Raw genomic sequence first — 19,853 nt, 5'->3', positions numbered from 1 at the left:
TACCGATGGAAAGAAATATATACTTCTTCCCCATCTTTCGAAAATTAACACCACGAACAGTTCAGCCTGGTTCTTTTCATTTCCTTCAGGAATTCTAAGCCGTCGATTTGTTAGCTTAAAGTATCACTTATTTAGATTTCGATGTGATTTACTCAGATTTGATGCTCACAGAGCAGGGATACCTTCACGAAATAAGTGTTTCTTTCGACACTTCCGACTACTGCACAAAGCGACTGGACGGCGGCAGTGCGATTTATTACGAAGAAAATCCTATTTTAAGACCTAGTTCCGTCTCTAAATTTAAACATCGATCTGACATCCGAATTATGGAAGTTAAAAATGTGCCTCTGGAACGTGGTACCACTGTGTTTTTGAAGGATATTTTGGGGAGTAAAAATACGCTCTTCGATGATATTAGAAAAAAAGAATTTATTTTTAAACTTAGTTTGTGCTGATACCAGCCAGAGCATGCAGAGTTAGAATATATTGTAGCCATAAAAACAAAAGGAGTGTTCATAATTAGCGTATTTTGCCTTTTGTACCTCTGCTTGAAGATTATTCAAAGTAGTTAATCAAATTAAGATCTAGTTGCCAATTACTGTTTAATCTCTAGAATCGGAATCTGATGGGAAGTGTCTCGATTCACTACAAGCAGCCTAATTTCCGAGACATCGTGAAGGCAGGATAAAATCGCAAATTATAGATTTTTAGCGCAAAAGGGCTGTCCCAGACCGCGGTTTTAAGTTGATTCATTTTAAATGTCGTTCAAATATAATGGATTATTTCATTTTCATTCGAATCTTTGGCAAAATGGAATTTATTTACCTTTCAAATTGAATCTGATTGTTAGTAGGCTATTGAAAAGCAATAGCTGCAGATCTTAAAGACTTTTTGAACGTAGGACTTTATGCCTTAAAGAGGGTCTCAGGGGCAAAAAAGTTTTATGACGCAAAACATGTCTATGCTGGAGTCGACGGCGAGCGGTTGTGAGAGTGACGTAATCATTTTGTTTGTGCAAAAATAATATAAAATATAAATTAAGATGCCTCGACTTTTTCTACTGTTGCCAATAATAAATTATCAAATTTGAGTGTACCTGTACCAGATTATTACAGAGATTCTTCAACGGTGTCTGTCAAATAACAAAAAATTCAGTTGCGTGCACAATTTTTTAATAATCTTAGGAACTAGTCCTTCGCATTTAAACCCATAAGCCGTTTGGAATAAACGCAATAGACAGCCTCCCGTCAATTTTTTAAAGTATTTTAATGGAATAGATTTAAATAAAAATGCATTTCATTCTATGAAAAATAGAACAATAAGAATATATTTATTATTATTTTATTTTTATAGAATAACATCATATATATATATATTTGGTTTTGAATTTTACTATATCCTTGCCTATATGGATGACGAAACACGAATTGAGTAATTGGAAGAGTTAGGTTTGGAGGCAACTTCTCCTTGATAAGTCTGTCTCCTGCTTGCTCAAAAATCGTCACTTATGCAATTTAATTCGGTCTTAAAAATACATTAAAATTTTTTTAAGATTAATTTTTTGGAATATACCGTATATATACCCGTGTATAAGTCGATACCGCGTATAAGTCGACCCCCCCACTTCGACATAACAAATTCGTACAAAATAAGAAACCCCCGTATAAGTCGACCCCCCACTTCCGAAATCGACTTAATTCGGGAAAAATGATCGTATATAGTAACCTTCTAGAATTTGTTCCGGAAAAGATACGCGTATGTAAAATCTATCTGCTTTTTCCCTTTTTAAAAGTTAAAAGAAATATTCAAAACCGTTCAGTTATTGCGTGGGCTATTTTTTAAAATTTTGAAGTGTACACCTGTTAACAGAAGTATTTCATGAATGAACAATAACTATTATAAAGACTTATAAGTACGTAAAAACTATCTGCATTTCTCTTTTCTTGGCGTGTTGGCGAAACATTTTTATTGCTCGATACTGATCGGTTGTTCGGGGGCCGAAAATTCTTTGGTTTAATCGAAACTTACTCTAGTTAAAGTATGAAACTCTGTGATTAATTAGTTCGTCACATAATTTAAGTCATGAAATTACTTCAAGTAAGTGACTTATTTGATAAGTCGTCCAATTTTAGTGCGGGAAGAAAACAACTGCATTATATAAAGAAATTTTTGAACTTCATTCTTTTAATTTTTTATGGCCCCGCGTATAAGTCGACCCCCCCCCACTTTGAAGTCTTTTTTTTTTGTCCAAAATATCTCGACTTATACGCGGGTATATACGGTATATGTTTTCATGGTTTTAGATACGTGCACTTAATTTACACATGCTCTTAGAAATTAGTTCGCAGCAATAATTAATTTAATTTTTTATTTTTGCAATTAAAATTTCTTAATATTTTTAATTTATATTAGCTTTATACGAATAGAATATTTGTTAAATTTTATATATATATATATATATATGATCTCAAAATTCATATATATATTCATTCTAGAAAATTCTGTTCCACCTCGGCCATCACTATTGATGATTTCTACCCAAAAAACATATTAAACTTCAATAGAAACCTTTTAAGCGACCGTTAAAATCTGAATCCTTTCAACTTTTTAAAAAAATACTTCCTCTTCTACTATTATTTTAAAATTTTTATTATGTTAAATGTTATATTATTTTATATTTAAATCATTGCCATGCAATTTCTGTTAGAATTTCCTCAAAAATCATTACAGACTATTCTTATCCCAAAAATTCAAGCTAGAGGATTAATCTTTGACTACCATAGCGCTCATGAGGGGCAAGCGGTGGTCATTGAACACTGAGAGTTCGAGCTAGGTTCAAATCCCGCACAGCTCATCAGCGACCGACCGATAAACTCGCTGAACACTGGTAGACCTGTCCGAGGTTTGAATCCGGAGAATGGGCTGGCTGTATCGGCGTTTTCGTGGTTTTCCCCACCTGTAACGTGTGTACGAGCCATTTACCCTTAAAAAGTCCTCCATGAAGGCATCCCTCCTCTTATGCAGATAGCCCTTGCATGCTTCATAATCAAACAAACCAAACCAATCGAATACCGGCGAACAGAATGGCTGCAATCCCATTTTCTCCAAGTGTAACGTGGATAGGAGACAGTTTTTCTCCAGAAATTCCTCCGCGAATATATCTATCTACTTAGGCAGACAACCATCATGAGCTCTGCGGTACTCAAACATACCGTATATTACCATTTAAACTATACTAAGATTTTTTTGACTTTGAAAGAACCGCTTCACAAAATTACATCGAGTCTATGCTTGCTGACAGACAAATGATTTTGATTTCGAAGAATTCCAGCAGAATCTGATAGGTTTATATATGTAAATTTCAACTAAAAATTTGTAATGTTTATGTACCATTATGTATATGGTATATAATGGTATGTAAATTTCAACAAATATTTTTTATTTAGTTACGCATTAGTTATTTGTAGAATTATATCACCACTGGTACACTGGTGCCCCGAAATGTTAGCATAAACCCAAGACAGCGAAGTTTCAAAGTAAATCTCGGCCGTCGAAGTTTCGCGAATTTCCATTCTCTATTCTGCAGTCATCTGAGAAACACTGCTTCTTTTTGTGCGATGAAATTATTGTTCTAATTATTATTAATGAAAGAAGCATTTGAAAACATCACTTTTATTAATAATTAATAAATTCGAGTTTTTTTTTATTTATGTGAATAAATACTGTGAAACGTCTTTTAGTGTTTTAAAAGTATCTGATGGCAATTAACGGTATTTTAACTTAGCTTTTGTTTATGTTATAACGTTGCGCGCCTACAACTTGCACGCAACCAAGAGGTGACTGTGAAAACTTGTATAAAAGATAGAGCCTTTTGAAGGGTTTAAGTCCCTTTTTATTCAACGTAATAAATTACAATTGCGTTCTCTTGACGCTTACAGACGATGCCACCTTGGCAATCAAATAAAAATAATAACCTGAAAAGAAAGTAAAGACAAGATTCTAACTACGAGGCTCTCTAAAATAACTAACTCACCGTGTTTTACAATACCGCTGCTAATTCAGCAGACTTGAAGCTCACTGGAACAATTTCCACTACTTCCCGCCAAGCACATAGGCCTCAACGCGGGGTTCTTCAATTCTCGCTAACTACGTCCGCGCTTGCTAAGTAAGAATCTCACACCGAACTCGTTTCCTTCTATTTAAATCAGAATACTTCCGCTGATAATTTGAATCCTTGCGCGTTCTACTCAAATTTACATATTCTGGCATTGGCAGTTCCAGGGGAAAGTAAGGCTTGACAGGAAAGATAGTTTAAACTTAAAATAAATGTTAGTTAAAATAAATATAAACCCTACATTTGCGGCTGCCAGAATTTGGAAAACTTGGAAGCAGGTCCTACAAACGACCTGTTGTAAGTTTATCTAATTCTGAACTAACTGGCGAAAGCCTCGTTTACACACACAAAAAAAAAAAAAAAAAATCTTATGTAACAATTATATACTAAAATGTTTTTGCTCGTTACAAAGCTTTCTTCTTACAGCAACTTTTCCTGGACTTCATCAATCAATCTTGGTCTTTCCTTCCAGCATCTGGAAGGAATAAGTATCAGTATCTTTCTACATACATTATAATTTACACTTTCTTGACACAATAAATTTTTGTTTTTAACGATTCGTTTTTCTTAGTTATTGCTTACTTCACATTCATTCAATTTTTCAAGCATTAATTTAACTTTACCCTGGCTCTCCACCGTGTGTGGTGTCAAACGGGAATATTCGTGTTTTAGTCTTACAACACTTCCCCTAACCACCATGATTTGTTAGAATTCAACAACCAAATAGACACACCTTACTCGACATTCTACAACTCAATGAGCTACTTTAATAGTCTTAAAAATTCAAATGTAGGTGGAGAACCCTACAAAACACATTCATTCTAACTTCCCCCTCATTCATCTTTAAACATGCAGGCTTTCGCTCTAAAGCATGACTTTATCTACAATTTACTACTTAAATTTTGACTTCATTGCTTTTAAGCATTCACTTTTAGCATCTACAATTTTATGCTTCTAGACTAAATTCTACTTTTACATAACCTTCAAGTATTTACATACATTTACAAATTTTTAATACATATGCTTTTTACAATTTACCATAAAATGAATAAGAGAAAATAAATTTTTACTTTACTCATTCTTCGCCAAGCTGGCAGCACTGAAACTAAAATTCTTATTAATACAAGAATACGAAGTTATTTTTATCTTCGGCCAAATTTTGGCTTTAACATAACAGAATTAGTCTTTCGACCAACAGAAAATGCTTGTTTTTAGCTTTTACACTTAAAGAAAATAATACTTTTGCCTTAGCTAAATAAAGTAAAACAAAACTAAGTCTCAACCGAGACATATTGACTTTCGTCAAAACATAGAACTTCGTACTTATGCATAACATTTCGGAACAAAACAGAAAGAAAAATTTATAGAAGGTTTTAACTTATCTTTGAGTTTTCGATGCTTGAAATTCCGTCATCCGTTTTTGGCAAAATTGATCCCAAGTTAGAGGTTTCATGGATGTCAATCTTCTCCTTATTGATCTCCGAGTGTCGTCCCCGTTGCTTTTTCTTTTGCGTCCTCTACATGCTGGCCTCTTGACGGAGTAATCGTCTGGTTGTTGGCCTTTGCGTTTCTGCCTGGGACGGCTGGTGTTGACGTCCTCCGGTCTGGAGTCCTTCTTGAATTTCTTCTGTTCGTCGTAATTTTGTGCCTCCTGTTGTCGTTTCAGTTTCCGGAACGGCGGCCTTGCTGGCACCTGACTCTGTGGCCGTGTGCGCGTTCTTCTTGATGTGTAATTTCTCCTGCCATCCTTTGCAGGTGGTGTTTCCGTCTTTACCACGGTTTCTTTACCCGGTTCATCTGTATTTTTGTTTTTCTTAAACGCCGGAGTTTGAAAATCATTTTTTCTTTTTGATACCGACGTCCGGGTTGTAGAAGTGCTAGGTCTCTCTTCAGTTCTCCGTTTCTTGGGTGGTGGAATAGTTGTTGCAGTCTCTGGCCCTTCTATTTCGTTTAGACTTGAGTCCTGCAAGAAACTTTTAAGGATTTCAAAATCATTTGGATTATAGTATTTTTTCACCTGGTCGGGACTTGCTTTACAGATTTCCCCTCTGTCGTTCTTAAGATATAATACCTTTGATTTCCTGAATTACATAGGGGCCTTCAAACTTTGGAGCTAGCTTTGCCATAAAATTGTCTGGGGCACTTGATAAAGAAAATTTCCGCTTCAATACTTTATCCCCAACTTTAAAAGCTGCTTCACGGCGTTTTCTATCATAATAAAGTTTCTGCCTATTTCTTGCCGTATCCGAGGTTTTAAGCGCCTGATCAATTAGCTTTTGCACGTCTTTTTGTTTAAACTCCTGCTCTCTTTGTTGCACAAAGAATAATTTATCTAAAGGCGTAATTAACTTTCTGCCTAAAAATAATTCTGCTGGAGTTTTTCCCGTAGTATCATGATGTGCCGTTCTTAAAGCATAAGCTAATTCATTTATGTAGCCATCCCAGCGCTTGTGATGTGTGCTCACGTAACTGCGAATTATTTTTACTATGTTTTTATTAACTCTTTCTGCTATGTTAGCCTGTGGTCTATACGGAACCATTTTGATATGGCGTATGCCAAGTCCATTGCATATGTTTTCAAATATTTGACTAATGAACTGTTTTCCGTTATCGCTAATGACTTTTATCGGTGCACCGTATTTTAAAATGTATCTGTGTAAGAATGCATCTGCGACTGTTTTGGCTGACGCGCGTTTAAGAGGAACAATTTCTATCCATTTTGAAAAATGATCTACTATTACTAAAAGAAAACGATTTTTATTTAACTCGCTCTGGGGGAAGGGACCAAGGAGATCTATGCCTAAAATTTCATTCGGAAATGTAGCGCGAATGCTATTTAAGTACCCGGCCGGGCTGTAATTAATATCATTTATTAACTGACATTGATTGCAGGACCTGACATACGCCGTTACTATTTTGTATAATTGCGAGAAATATACCGCCTCGCGTACCCTTTTTATAGTCTTTCTGACCCCGAGGTGGCCCGCTGTTTTTTTTTCGTGCAACTCCCTCAAAATGCTTAATCGAAGCGAGGCTGGGATGACTGGCTTATACTCAAGATTTTCGTTTGTTGTTTTCGTATAGAATAATAAATTATCTATTATTTCATAGTTTTTTGCTCTATTTCTTATCGCATCGATATCTGTGTGCTCAAAGCTTTCGGGGTCTTTCGAATAAGCATAGATATTTCCAAATTCAGGATCAGCTAGCTTTCAGTTCAGTAATAACCGTATCTCTAGAATCTAAAATTTTTGAAGTCAACACAGCGCATTTAAGTTCATTTCCTTCGTCGTCCAGTTTTATACGAGAAAGTGCGTCAGCTACATTGTTTTCCTTACCCGGTTTATATTTTATTGTGATATTATATTCTTGGAGTTTTAAAGCCCATCTTATTAACCTGGGCGTTAGGTTTTTTCCCGAGTAAAGTCTACCAACAGCCGCATGATCCGAAAAGACTGTTACTGGCGATTTGCCGAAATAAACTCGAAATTTGTGTACAGCCATTAATACGGCTAATGTTTCTTTCTCTTTCTGTAGCTGTATAATTCCTTTGTGCCTGATTCAATGTTTTACTAAAAAATGCCAGCGGATGGTTATTTTGCATAAGAACCGCACCCACCGCATAGTCTGACGCATCTGCCGCAATTTCCAGGTTTTCGTCCCCCTCAGGGAATTTTAAAACAGGGGCATTAATAAGCGCTTCTTTTAATCTTTCAAAAGCTGTGTTAGCTTCCGCTGTCCACGTAAATTTACTCTTTTTTCTTTTGATTACTAAGAGTGGTTCAACAATATTAGCGAAATCTTTTATGAAAGATCGATAATAAGAACATAATCCAAGGAAAGACGAAAGTTTCTTGGCGGTGTTGGGCGGTGGGAAATTCTTAATAGCTTTTATTTTTGAATCTTGCGTTTCTATACCCTTTTGCGAAATTTTATAACCGAGATATTTAAGTTCTTTAGTTGCGAACTTGCATTTTGAGGCGTTAATTGTAAGACCGGCCTCTTTTAATAATTTAAAAACTTGTTCGAGGTCATTAATGTGTTGTTCCAACGTACTACTCGTTATAATTATATCATCTAGATAAATTAAAGTTGATTTTCCTAGGACAGGCTTTAGAACAATGTCCATAGCTCTCTGGAATGTTGATGGGGCCCCACACAACCCAAAGGGCATGCGTAAAAATGCATAAGTGCCCGATTTTGTTATAAACGCGGTTTTGTGTATATCTTCGGGTCTCATAGCTATTTGATAGTAGCCAGACGTTAAGTCCAAAGTAGACATATATCTTGTCGATTTGATCTGTCTAATGATCTCGTCTATAACCGGAAAAGGGTAAACTGGAAATTTAGTAATGCTATTTAGTTTTCTGTAATCGATAGCAAACCTCCAAGCCCTTTTATCCGAAGGAGGAAACTCGTTCTTTTTCTTACATAGTACGACTGGACTCGCGTACTCACTATTCATGGGCGTTATTATTTTATTCTTTAACATCTCCTGAATATGTTCTTCGATGATTAAGTCTTTTTGTTTATCATAGCGATACGGTTTAGTCCTACAAGGTTTTTCGGCATTTAATTGAATCTTGTGAGTCACGATTTGACAGTTTCCTGGTTTTTCTGAAAACAAATGAGAAAAATTACTCACCACTTGCTGTATTGCTTTACTTTCCTGGTCATTCAAATGGCTAAGGTCCAATTCAGGTGTCTCCACAGGTTCCACCACCCTCTGGTCCATCTCCAGCACCACGGAACTATCTTGAAAATTCAATTTGGCCCTCGCGGCCCTTAAAAAGTCCATACCTAAAATAAGAGAGTGTTGCAGGTGTTTCACCACAAAAATTAATACTTTGAGATTTTCCTCTTTTAGCTGTACGTTTAATGATACTTTCCCGATGCAGTGACATGTTTTTCCTTGCGCCGCTATAATTTCCGTATTTCTGGTTTTAAAGAGTCGTATCCTATAAAAATTCTTTTTGAAGAACTTTTCACTCATGAAATTTCCTTCTGCTCCTGTATCGATGAGGGCTTCTACTGGTACATCGCCAACCAGGACTTGTATAATTGGTAGCTGTGAGTTTTTTACGATGACTGTATTTAAATGTCTATTTGAGGGTTTTTTTAAAACTTCCGGGGTCTGGACCCTCCCTTTCACAGGCCCCTCTAGTCGTTTAAAGCTTTCCTTTCAATCTGTGTCTTCTGGGTACGCGGATGCTTATTTTCAAATTTTCTTTTTGGGCCTTGACCTTCGAGTTTCGATGCGTTAGCTTGATAGTTCTTTCCCCCATATGAGCGATTTCCATTTCTGGTTTCCTCCTTCCTTCGGGTATGTTGAGAATGTGTTTCCCCTCTCGCTTTTTCCGCTATTCTGCGATTTTGAAACTTCACCGCCAATTCGAAAAGTTCCTGCAATGTGTTTGGGTTTCTAATTTCAAAGTAGTCTTGGACAGCGGGTAACAATCTTGGTAATATTATTTCAATAATCTCCGCATCGGGTTTTTTCCCATACAGCATATCCGTTAGCTTGATTTTTCGTAAAATAAAGTCCGTCAAATCTGCTGTATCCCGTTGATAGAAACTATATAGCTCGGCTTCCAGCCGTGCGCGACCTTTCACTATGGGGAAGGCCTTTACTAACGATTTTTTGAAATTTTCAAATGTATACGTCGGGCTTCCAAATTCACCTAGAAGAAATTTGCCTATATTTTTCCACCATAGCGCGGCCTGTCCTCTTAGTGCTGATGTGGCGATGGCAACTTTTTGTCTTTCAGGCACAGGGTAGAGCTGAAAGTGGTTTTCTATACCTTCTAAAAATACGGACACCGAATTTTTTTCCGTCGAAATAGACGTTTGGCTTGACTGATGCTCTCAAAGTCTGGACCAGGTATCCAAATCCTTCTAAGTGCGTTGTCATTTCTTGGTGTTGTCCAGCGGCTTCCATCCAGTTTTCGGCCATTTCAGTTCGATAAGTGTTCGGGCGCCAATATAACGTTGCGCGCCTACAACTTGCACGCAACCAAGAGGTGACTGTGAAAACTTGTATAAAAGATAGAGCCTTTTGAAGGGTTTAAGTCCCTTTTTATTCAACGTAATAAATTACAATTGCGTTCTCTTGACGCTTACAGACGATGCCATCTTGGCAATCAAATAAAAATAATAACCTGAAAAGAAAGTAAAGACAAGATTCTAACTACGAAGCTCTCTAAAATAACTAACTCACCGTGTTTTACAATACCGCTGCTAATTCAGCAGACTTGAAGCTCACTGGAACAATTTCCACTACTTCCCGCCAAGCACATAGGCCTCAACGCGGGGTTCTTCAATTCTCGCTAACTACCTCCGCGCTCGCTAAGTAAGAATCTCACACCGAACACGTTTCCTTCTATTTAAATCAGAATACTTCCGCTGATAATTTGAATCCTTGCGCGTTCTACTCAAATTTGCATATTCTGGCATTGGCAGTTCCAGGGGAAAGTAAGGCTTGACAGGAAAGATAGTTTAAACTTAAAATAAATGTTAGTTAAAATAAATATAAACCCTACAATGTAAACGTAATTTATGTTTAAAAAGTCCTTTTTAATTTTCTAATAATATTTGTAAGTATTCCGGGCAGTAGGTTGACTGCATTACCGTTTTCATGGTACTCTGCATGTGAACGCAAGCCGGTTTTCATTAAAAAATCGTTTACGAAGGCATCACTTACGCAAATAGTCCTTTTGTGCTATGTCGCCATCTAAATAATCCAATCCGCTATCCGTAAGTCTTATTACAACGTTACAATTTTCGACAAATTTCGTCACTGATCATGTCAACAAGCTACGTCACTAAGAATGTCACCAAAACTGAATGAAAAGGTAAGTGAAGTTTTAGTTCGCCACAGAGCTAATTAAAACTACTATTTGAGAGTTGGCATGTTTATCTAATCAAGCCACTTAACATTTACGAGAATTTGTCTGCGGTTATATGATGATAAGTGCTTCTACGAAATGCTATCTGAGCGAAAACGAGAAGTACTATAAAGTTTCAAGGGTTTAACCACTTATATTCTTCTGAGAATGAGTTCATTTGAAGTAATTTCGGGTTAGTTATTTGAAGTTATTTAGGCACTGGAAACTGGATTAAAATTCCTGAGCTCAAAAGACATAAAATCTCTTAATACACGAATACGTACAATTCTTAAATGTAAAGCTCTTAGACATATACCAAAAATTGTTTTAGTAACTCAACTGTTCTGTGGCTTGGTTAGTTATTAGTTATTCAGTCTTTACATTACGGTAAATTATCTCTTTTAGTCAAACTTTACTTAACCCAATACTTACTAAATTACAGTAAATTCTCTATCGTAATCACACTTTGCTTATAGATTTCATACAGACGTACAGACCTGGTGCAAAATACACTACAGACCTGGTGCAGTGGTTTGTTTATGTTGTGAATGGTTAAATAATTGGTATTTGACATTTGGATTCTTTCTTCGAAGTTTTATAACTTTCAGAATTTTACGAAAGGGATTTGGGATTATTCAATTATGGCAAAGCACACGAGGGCCATCTGCCTAAAGGGAGGAGGCTTCGTGGAGGACTTTCTAAGGGAAGCCGGCTCGTATACACCTTACACATGGAGAAAACCACGAAAACGACCATGCAGCCAGCCCGTCCGCGGGATTCCAACCTCAGACCGAACTACCAGTGCTCAGCTTCTTTACCGCTCGACCGCTGGTGGGCTAATTTTACGAAAGGTAAAAATATATCCAGAATAGGAAATGTGTAATATATCATGAAAAATTCACGCATTTTGATTAAAGTGTTTATTTTTGATGTTGATTAAAACTTTTGGTCTCTCTAAAGCTTAATACACCAAGTCATAGAAAGATAATCAAGGAAATGTAGTTTTGTACAGAACTGTCACTAAACTATACCCATTCGGCAATTAAAACTTCTTGCGCGCAGATAAACATTTAAAAGTGCATAGGGCACCAGACACTTCACTACAGAATTGAACAGGTGTTACCCCAATACACTAACTAGCTAGAATATGAAAAACTTGAACTGACTATATGCTATTTCTAAGTAATACCGGAGTTGTTACATTTAAACAAAAGAGAAAAATAATATAAAATTACACACAAAGTTACATAAATAACACAAACTGTTTAGTAATATATTCATTAAAATATTGGATTACGTGAAAATAGTAAAGTTGATATTTTGAAGATAATTGCACTGAAAATTTTGCACTTTTTTGTAAGGGGATAAATATATGGGATTTGATTTTGCTAATGTATTGAGAGTCTGATTCTTGTTATGTAGGGATATTTGTTACAGGTAAAACTGTACTGAGCTCAGATCTTTCAGTCCAAAGTTCATGTTCTCAGCTCAGTAGGTTCGGTATTTTGGAGCATTATGGAAAACTGTGCGGAGTAAATTATTGGGGTGTAACTTAGACATTGTTCTTTCCGCTTTTTTATTCTCGGTCCTAAAATATGACCTGGCTTAGTCCCAGAGAACTAAGCTTCCGGTGTGTTTTCATGATTTTTGGATATAGGGGGCGTTGAGATTATTACCAGTCTTTTAAAGTTAAGATCTAAATTTGTGGGTTTCCAAATGTGTAGGTCAGTTGTAAGTGGACAGAAGAATAGGTAATGGTCTGCATCCCCTTTGACTTTACAGATACAATTGTCGCTAATGGAGAGGAGGCCCACCAGCGGCCGAGCGGTAAAGTCGCTGAACACTGGTAGTTCGGTCCGAGGTTCGAATCCCGCGAACGGGCTGGTTGCATGGGCGTTTTCGTGGTTTTCCCCATGTGTAACGTGTATACGAGCCAGTTTCCATTAGAAAGTCCTCCACGAAGGCATCCCTCCCCTTAGGCAGATAGCCCTCGTGTGCTTTGCCGTATTCTCAATACACACACACACACACGCTAATGGAGAGGTTCCTTTTAAGGAAATAATCTGGATATGGGACATGACCGGTGAGAAAAGACTTGGAGCTTCTGATTTCTGTGCCGATTTTGGGGAAGAAATGGTCAGTGCGCCGGTCCGTTGTAGCATAATTCCATTTTTCTTGCCACTCGTGCCTTAGATGTTTGTTTAGGAGTTGTCGTAGCTGCGATTTCGGAAGCTCGATGTTGAGGAAATCGCCTTAAAGAGCTACTGTTTTTGCCAGATTATCGGCGCGGTATCGTTGCCGCTGTGGCCTTCGATCCAAGTTACGGTTATTTCAGTATTGAGATATTTAGATATTTTATTAATTTCATGGGCCAGGTGAGAACGGTTGTCTGGATTTCGGATGGAGAGCACGGCTGCTTGGCTGTCTGAGTTAACGGACATTTTGCAGAAATTGTTTATTGACGCAATGGTGATGGCAGCTTTTATTGCTGAGAGTTCCGCTTGATGTATGTATGCTATTGGAGTTGTTTAAGTACCCCTTCCATTTTATTTCAGAGTCCAGTTGTTGTTGCATTGGAAAGAATGCTAAGCATCTGACTTTTCCTTCGATTTTTGATCCATCAGTGTAAGCTTCCTGCTTTTTAGATTTTTGCGTAAAATGCCATGTGCGCAAGTGTCGATAAACCTTATAGATCAATGGTCTCAAACTAGCGGTCCTAATACATTTCCCGTAAATTAATTATTATGGCAAAAATTTAATGGAAGGTTTAAGACTTTTACTGATCGTCATTAAAAAAGAAAGCGATTAACGTCCCCCAAAACCTACAAATCTACAAAATGAAAATGAAATTTCGCACTGACCAATAACTGATTATGATAAGAATCTTATTCAAAGATTTGAAGATAAAGATATGATTCGCTTTTTCCTGAACTTGTCAAAAGATAAATAGCCTCAGTTAAGAATTTTTGCAGTAAGAATAAATGCTTTGTTTTGAGACACATTTATGTGTAATCAATGTTTTATCGCAACTGAAAAATTTAATAAATCTGAAAAAGTACTAAACTGATCGTTGAGCATGTGCAATTCGTGGTAAAGATAGTTTCTAGGTATTTTTTACTCACGGTTACAAATTTTATCGAAATCGAAACGCCATCAGGTGTTGTAGCTGAAATTGTTGTAGTTAATCAAGAAGTTTCTGAGTATTCACATTACAATATATGTAATTTTGTGTTTGTGTGTGTCAAAGAAAATTTTAATAAATAAAAGGACGATAATCTGAAATTTTGTACCACTTAGAAAATTTCTTAATTTAATAGATCTTACATTAATCTCGTAGTTTTCTTGTTGTTCATTTAAATTTGGTATTTAATGGTTAATTGAGCATAGTAGAATTATTTGAAATAAATGTCACTCTGAAAATTTAACAGTATTTTATAGTAGAAATTTAATACCATCTGTATCTTCAATACGCTTGAATTACAAAGTGTAACCAACAGAAATGTATTGCAAACTTTAGATTTCGAGCACAAAGTAAATATAAATTGGAATGTTTTGTTTTGCTTTATTATTATTACTGTTTATGTTTGTTCCGGTAAATATTTAGTAAATAAAATTTAAAATTTAATTTAAAAATTGTTTTATTAAAAAACTTTTATTTTGGTAAAAATAGAAAAAAAAAAAAAAAAAAAAAAATTCAGCTCGTTAGCTGCTTTTAGATCGTGATTTCAGCTCGCATGCAGTTTCAGATCACTGCTTTTAACAATATTGATTTACTAAGAGACTGCTCCGATTCCTTTCTTTTCTTTTTCTTTTAATTCAGCTCAGCAAGGCTCACGTGAGCTGTCCGCCTAAGGGAAAGGATGCCTTAATTTGATATAAGAGTGGCTTGTGAAACACGTTTTGCAAACCGAAGTTAAACATCTCCTTTGTTCTTTGAAAAATAACATCTAACTTTAAAAATGCTTCGTATTCTCCTTCGCTCGCAACAGTCAATATCTTTCTTTCAGGTTTAGAAAAATTAAAATGGATGTCTGGCTCTTCGTCTGGGGCACATTCAAAACATGCTCAATGCCAGCTTTATATAAAAGGTTAACTTAGTTACTGCCCTTACCGCGAAGACGTTACTTTGCTTTTTAAGTTATATTTTCGTTGTCAGGAAGTAAGTCTGTTTTTAAAAGAAAGACAACCTTTGAAATTTTGAAGGTCAGAATGTACTTTACCATAACTCGATAAAAGTGTTATTGCTTCTAAGATTTCTATTTGATCTCCGTCCGACGGGAGAGTTTCGTGCACTCGGTATCGCGAAAAAGTTCAAGCGGTAATTGCTCCTCAGCTATTTCGACATTCTGATGTAGAGTTTTCTGAAGATTCTATTCATGCGTGAAGAACGTGCTTTTAAATTACTAAAGTAAAACTTAATGCAGTGGTCTCAAATTCAGTTTGCATGCGGATCAAGTGCACGATCTGAAAAACAGTTGACGAGCCAGAATTTTTTATTAACAAAATAAAAGTTCAATAAATAAATTTTGAATTTTTTTTACTAAATGCTTATGAAAACATACGCAAGAAAAAATAACAATATAGTAAAAACTTCAAATTTACCTTTATTTTGTATCTGAAATCTAAAGATTGATACAAGACATTTTTGTTAGTTACACTTTATTATATATTGCTTGCTAAGTGTTAAATTTTCAGAATAACATTTATTTAAAATAGATCTAATTTGTTTAATGAATCCTTAAATAATTTATTAGCTCAAAGGAGCAATTTGCCAAGAAGGGCTATTCATTTCGTTTTGACATTTTGCATTGGTTCACCATAAATGTCTGAATCACTTTTCAGATTGTCGCCGCTAAATATTAGAGCACTGTATTATATTTAAAGAAATTAAATAATGAAGAATCTACATGAATGTATGTATGTTTCTCGCATTGTGAAAAAACAACGGTACCCAGACACATGAAACTTTGAATACCGTAGTTCTCCACTCGAATATGGGCATCTGGAAGCCCGAATTTTTTGTATTATTATCTATTTCATATTTTGCAAACCTTTAACAAATTTTTAATTAACAATTTCAAAGCGTTCCATTAACATTAACATCGCGTGCGTCTTCAAGCATGGATATTTTATGCGGGAGGTTTCTTTACATTCCTTACTGGTATTATGTTGGTAGTGTACCAACGCAAAGACGCTACAATGTCTAACGGTAATGTCTGTATCAATTTTCAAATCCCATTTCAATATTAATGACTATTTTGCATTAACAAACTCGAAACGTGATTTTGCGGTGGTTCACCATAAACGGTTCACCTGCATAATAGAAAAAGCATAGTACTCCACAATAACTCGGTCATCACAAAGCAACAAGCAAGACGATGTCCACAGGGATCGTGTATCTCTGGATTTTCACCTTTAACCATATGATCGATCATCACTGGCCTGCCCACACACAAATCGTAGCATTTGCAGACGATGTAACTTTCATCATCAACGGCCGCTCCAGAGAAAAACTCCAGGAAAACTGCAATAGCACTCTTCAAATTTTCAACGCTCTATGCAAAAGAATAAAACTACAGATCTTACACCAAAAATCGCAGGCACTAATTGTCCACAAACCGGAACGAACTATAACTCGAAATCCCACATTTAAAATAGACAGCCACAGGATCTGATGCGTGAAAACGATTAACTACCTCGGCCTCACCATTGAATAATAAGTTCAACTGGATTCAGCATTTACACTCACCACTATGAAAATAGCACAAGCTCTGAAGACAATGCGTGGTTACTCATGGGGCTTGAACCACCGAATTATGAAAATACTACTTACAACCGCGGTGAACAAGATCATCACATATGGAGCCGCTATTTGGGCAATACATATGACCACCAGAAAGGTGCGAGCTCTAAACGCCATACAAAGACCTTTCTTTATAATTATCACCAGAGCATTCTCAACTACCTCTTACAACACCCCACAAACACTGCCAGTTCAAGCACAAATGGACGCAATCTCCGCAATAATCCTCCAACTCAAGAAAACTACTAACTTTAATGATAACATATTCCACCCAACAGACTGCGAAGATCAGCCTAAAAATTACTTTCATTACCCAGCTTTGAATCTTCGAAACCTGCACTGCATTTTCGACAAACCACCACCCACAACGGAATACACGGCTTTCACTGACGGCTCAAAGATCGAACAAAATGTTGGTAGCGTTGCAACCATCCAATATAACCTTAGCTCACACACAGAATGGCAAGGGCACCTTAGAGATCTAAACAGCATGCACCAAGCTGAACTGACAGCAATCCTCTACAGTATGCAAGAGCTCCACCAACTATCAACGGACACAGTCCATATCGTCAGTGACAGCCAATCATCAATCTATGCTATTAAAAATCCCTGCACAAATTCACCAATAGCCCTACAAATACAAACAATTATCAATTCCAGCCAAACGAACTTCGTTCTTACATGGACGGAAGGTCATAGCAATTGCGCGGGAATGAAAGAGCGGACTTTCTGGCAAAGCAGGCAGCCCTCGAACAGTTAGGCACTACCATCCACATCCATTGGCGACGCTCCACACTGAAGTTTACGCTGAAAGTGATGGCCAAAGAAGAGTGGCAGAGACAATGGGACCAAGGACTGCGAGGCAGAAGGACGCATTCACTTCTCCCATATGTCGATAGTGAGCGCACTATTTATAATTATTATCTCTCTCAATATATCTCTGGTCATGGACCGTACCCAAAGTACTTCTGTGAACGAAATCTTTCAGAGATTGAAATATGCGTTTCTGGCAATCCGGGTGATCCAGACCATTATTTATTCCAATGCCTAATAACAGCAGACTATCATATCCGCCATCCAACAGCACCGGGAACAGACTTCAAACGCTTCCTGATAAAGCACCGGAAAATCCACATTAGTATCATAAACATAATTGACACACTCCATCGTCACGGCTTGGAACTGTGTGCACCACAACTGTTATAAGTGCTTCTTTTTCTTTGGTACGAACGCCAGTTTTCCCAATGGGGGTGCCTTTATAGTCATTACAATAGTTTATCTTAGTGTATCAAGGTCAGTACTGATTTAGCGCCTAGACAATACGACCACAGTTATGCACATCAAAAATGGCACAACTGGAACAGGTGAACTCTACTGTATGTATGAACTCTGACCCAATCCATGAACTTTTCATGAACTGTCAATGAACTGTGAACCATGAACTGCTACACTGTCCCAAAAACATCACATTAATATCACAATAACTTAGCCAAGATAATAATGTTTAATGTTTTTCCATTCAATTCTTTGTGTTTATTTGTGTACATATATTTATATTTGTAATTTCACCATCAACTGTAATGTATGGTATTGTATTGTAATGTCATTGTCATCAGCAACTGTATCTCCCGGCCATGCTATGTACCACAAGTTATCTATGCCCTAAAGATTAACGTTTCAATTAACACCGATGCGTGGCATAAGTACTCCCTGTGGAGGTGTTCATCTCAAGACGGTTAGTGTGAAGGAACAACACCAGTTCTGCCAATGGCGATGTGTTGGTGCTTCCCACAATTAGTCTGTCCTGTCCTGTTCCAATATAGGGTTTCCTGCATGAAAATAATTATAGAGGGATCTAATTCCTGTATCAAAACATCCAATCGCTTCTAGTTCACTATGAAGATGTGGACTCGGCGTTCATGCAAAGCCATTTAGTCCTGTTGGCAGAAACTTGGACTTTACTTTCCGATGACTGTCAAATACCGGAATTTACCTTCATAGAAAGATTAGACAGTTTCAACAAAAAAGAAAGCTTTCCGTAGTCATGGTTTATGAGAAAAACAAACTGAGTGATAAAAACGCGAAGTATATTAAAAAGAATTATAACGATGTACGTGGTCTACGTACAAGATAAAGTTAGATTTACTGTCCTGTACGCAAAACCGAATCTCAGTATCGTTCATATGCTCGATGCCATTTTCCGGACTTTGGAATACGACGAAGCATGTAAAATGGTCTTGGACGGAGATTTCAATATCCATTTAGATTCTTCGGAACGAAAGCATTCTCCGGAGATCTCGATATATGAATCTCGAGTTGCGGATTAATCCCAAACACATCTATCAGAGGATATGTGATGATCGATGGAATCTTTTCATATCAAATCATGTACACACGAGTACGCTTTGTTACCACTTTCCTTTATATGGAAGAATAGAATAGTCAACAGTCGTCAATAAAACTTAAAAGGCAGTAGTAAAGAAACCATGCCATTGATACCAATTCTAATGATAATCGGTAATTGGTAATGAGCGAATTGCCACTTTGGACGTAATGTAAAATCTGAAAGCTTTCGGATTTTTATGTTTTCTTTTATTCTTTAAATTTAAACTAAACATAAACAAATTCTGAAAATTTCCTAGGATTTCACAGAAAATTATATGATTCGGTAAAAATTTGAGAATTATTAAATTTTTCTACCATGCGTAGATAAAAATGCATACATTTGTATTCAAACAGCTGTAAACTTCTTTTGTTTCTTAATACAGTTTAACACTTGATGGCACTTCGATTTTTGATAAAGATAGTAGCCCTGGAAAGAATTCGCCCTTACCAGAAATTATCTCCATCACAGATTGTAGACGGTCATCATTCAGTCGAGTTCTTTTCTTAATAATTCTCAATTGTGAAAAAACACTGCGCGCATATAAATGTGTTTCCAAACAAAACAATTATTCTTAATGCAAAAATTGTAATTGAGAGCATGTATTTTTGGCAAGTATAAATAAAAGTTAATAAAATCTGTAATCTGTAATCACACTGTGTCATTAAT

The 19,853-nt window shown here is 36.4% G+C and overlaps 1 protein-coding gene across 1 annotated transcript in view; it reads left to right on the top strand.

The window, feature by feature from the left end:
• Positions 1 to 19,853, top strand: part of LOC118195454 (A disintegrin and metalloproteinase with thrombospondin motifs 6-like) — a 493,619-nt gene that overhangs the window by 246,987 nt on the left and 226,779 nt on the right. The window lies entirely within an intron of this gene.

The sequence above is a fragment of the Stegodyphus dumicola genome, chromosome 7 (genome assembly GCF_044657685.1).
Source record: "Stegodyphus dumicola isolate Sdum_Otavi_A_Nest chromosome 7, ASM4465768v1".
In the NCBI taxonomy this organism is placed as follows: Eukaryota; Metazoa; Arthropoda; class Arachnida; order Araneae; family Eresidae; genus Stegodyphus; species Stegodyphus dumicola.
The sequence above is the reverse complement of the archived record's forward strand: the minus strand, read 5'-3'. Positions and strand labels throughout refer to the sequence as shown.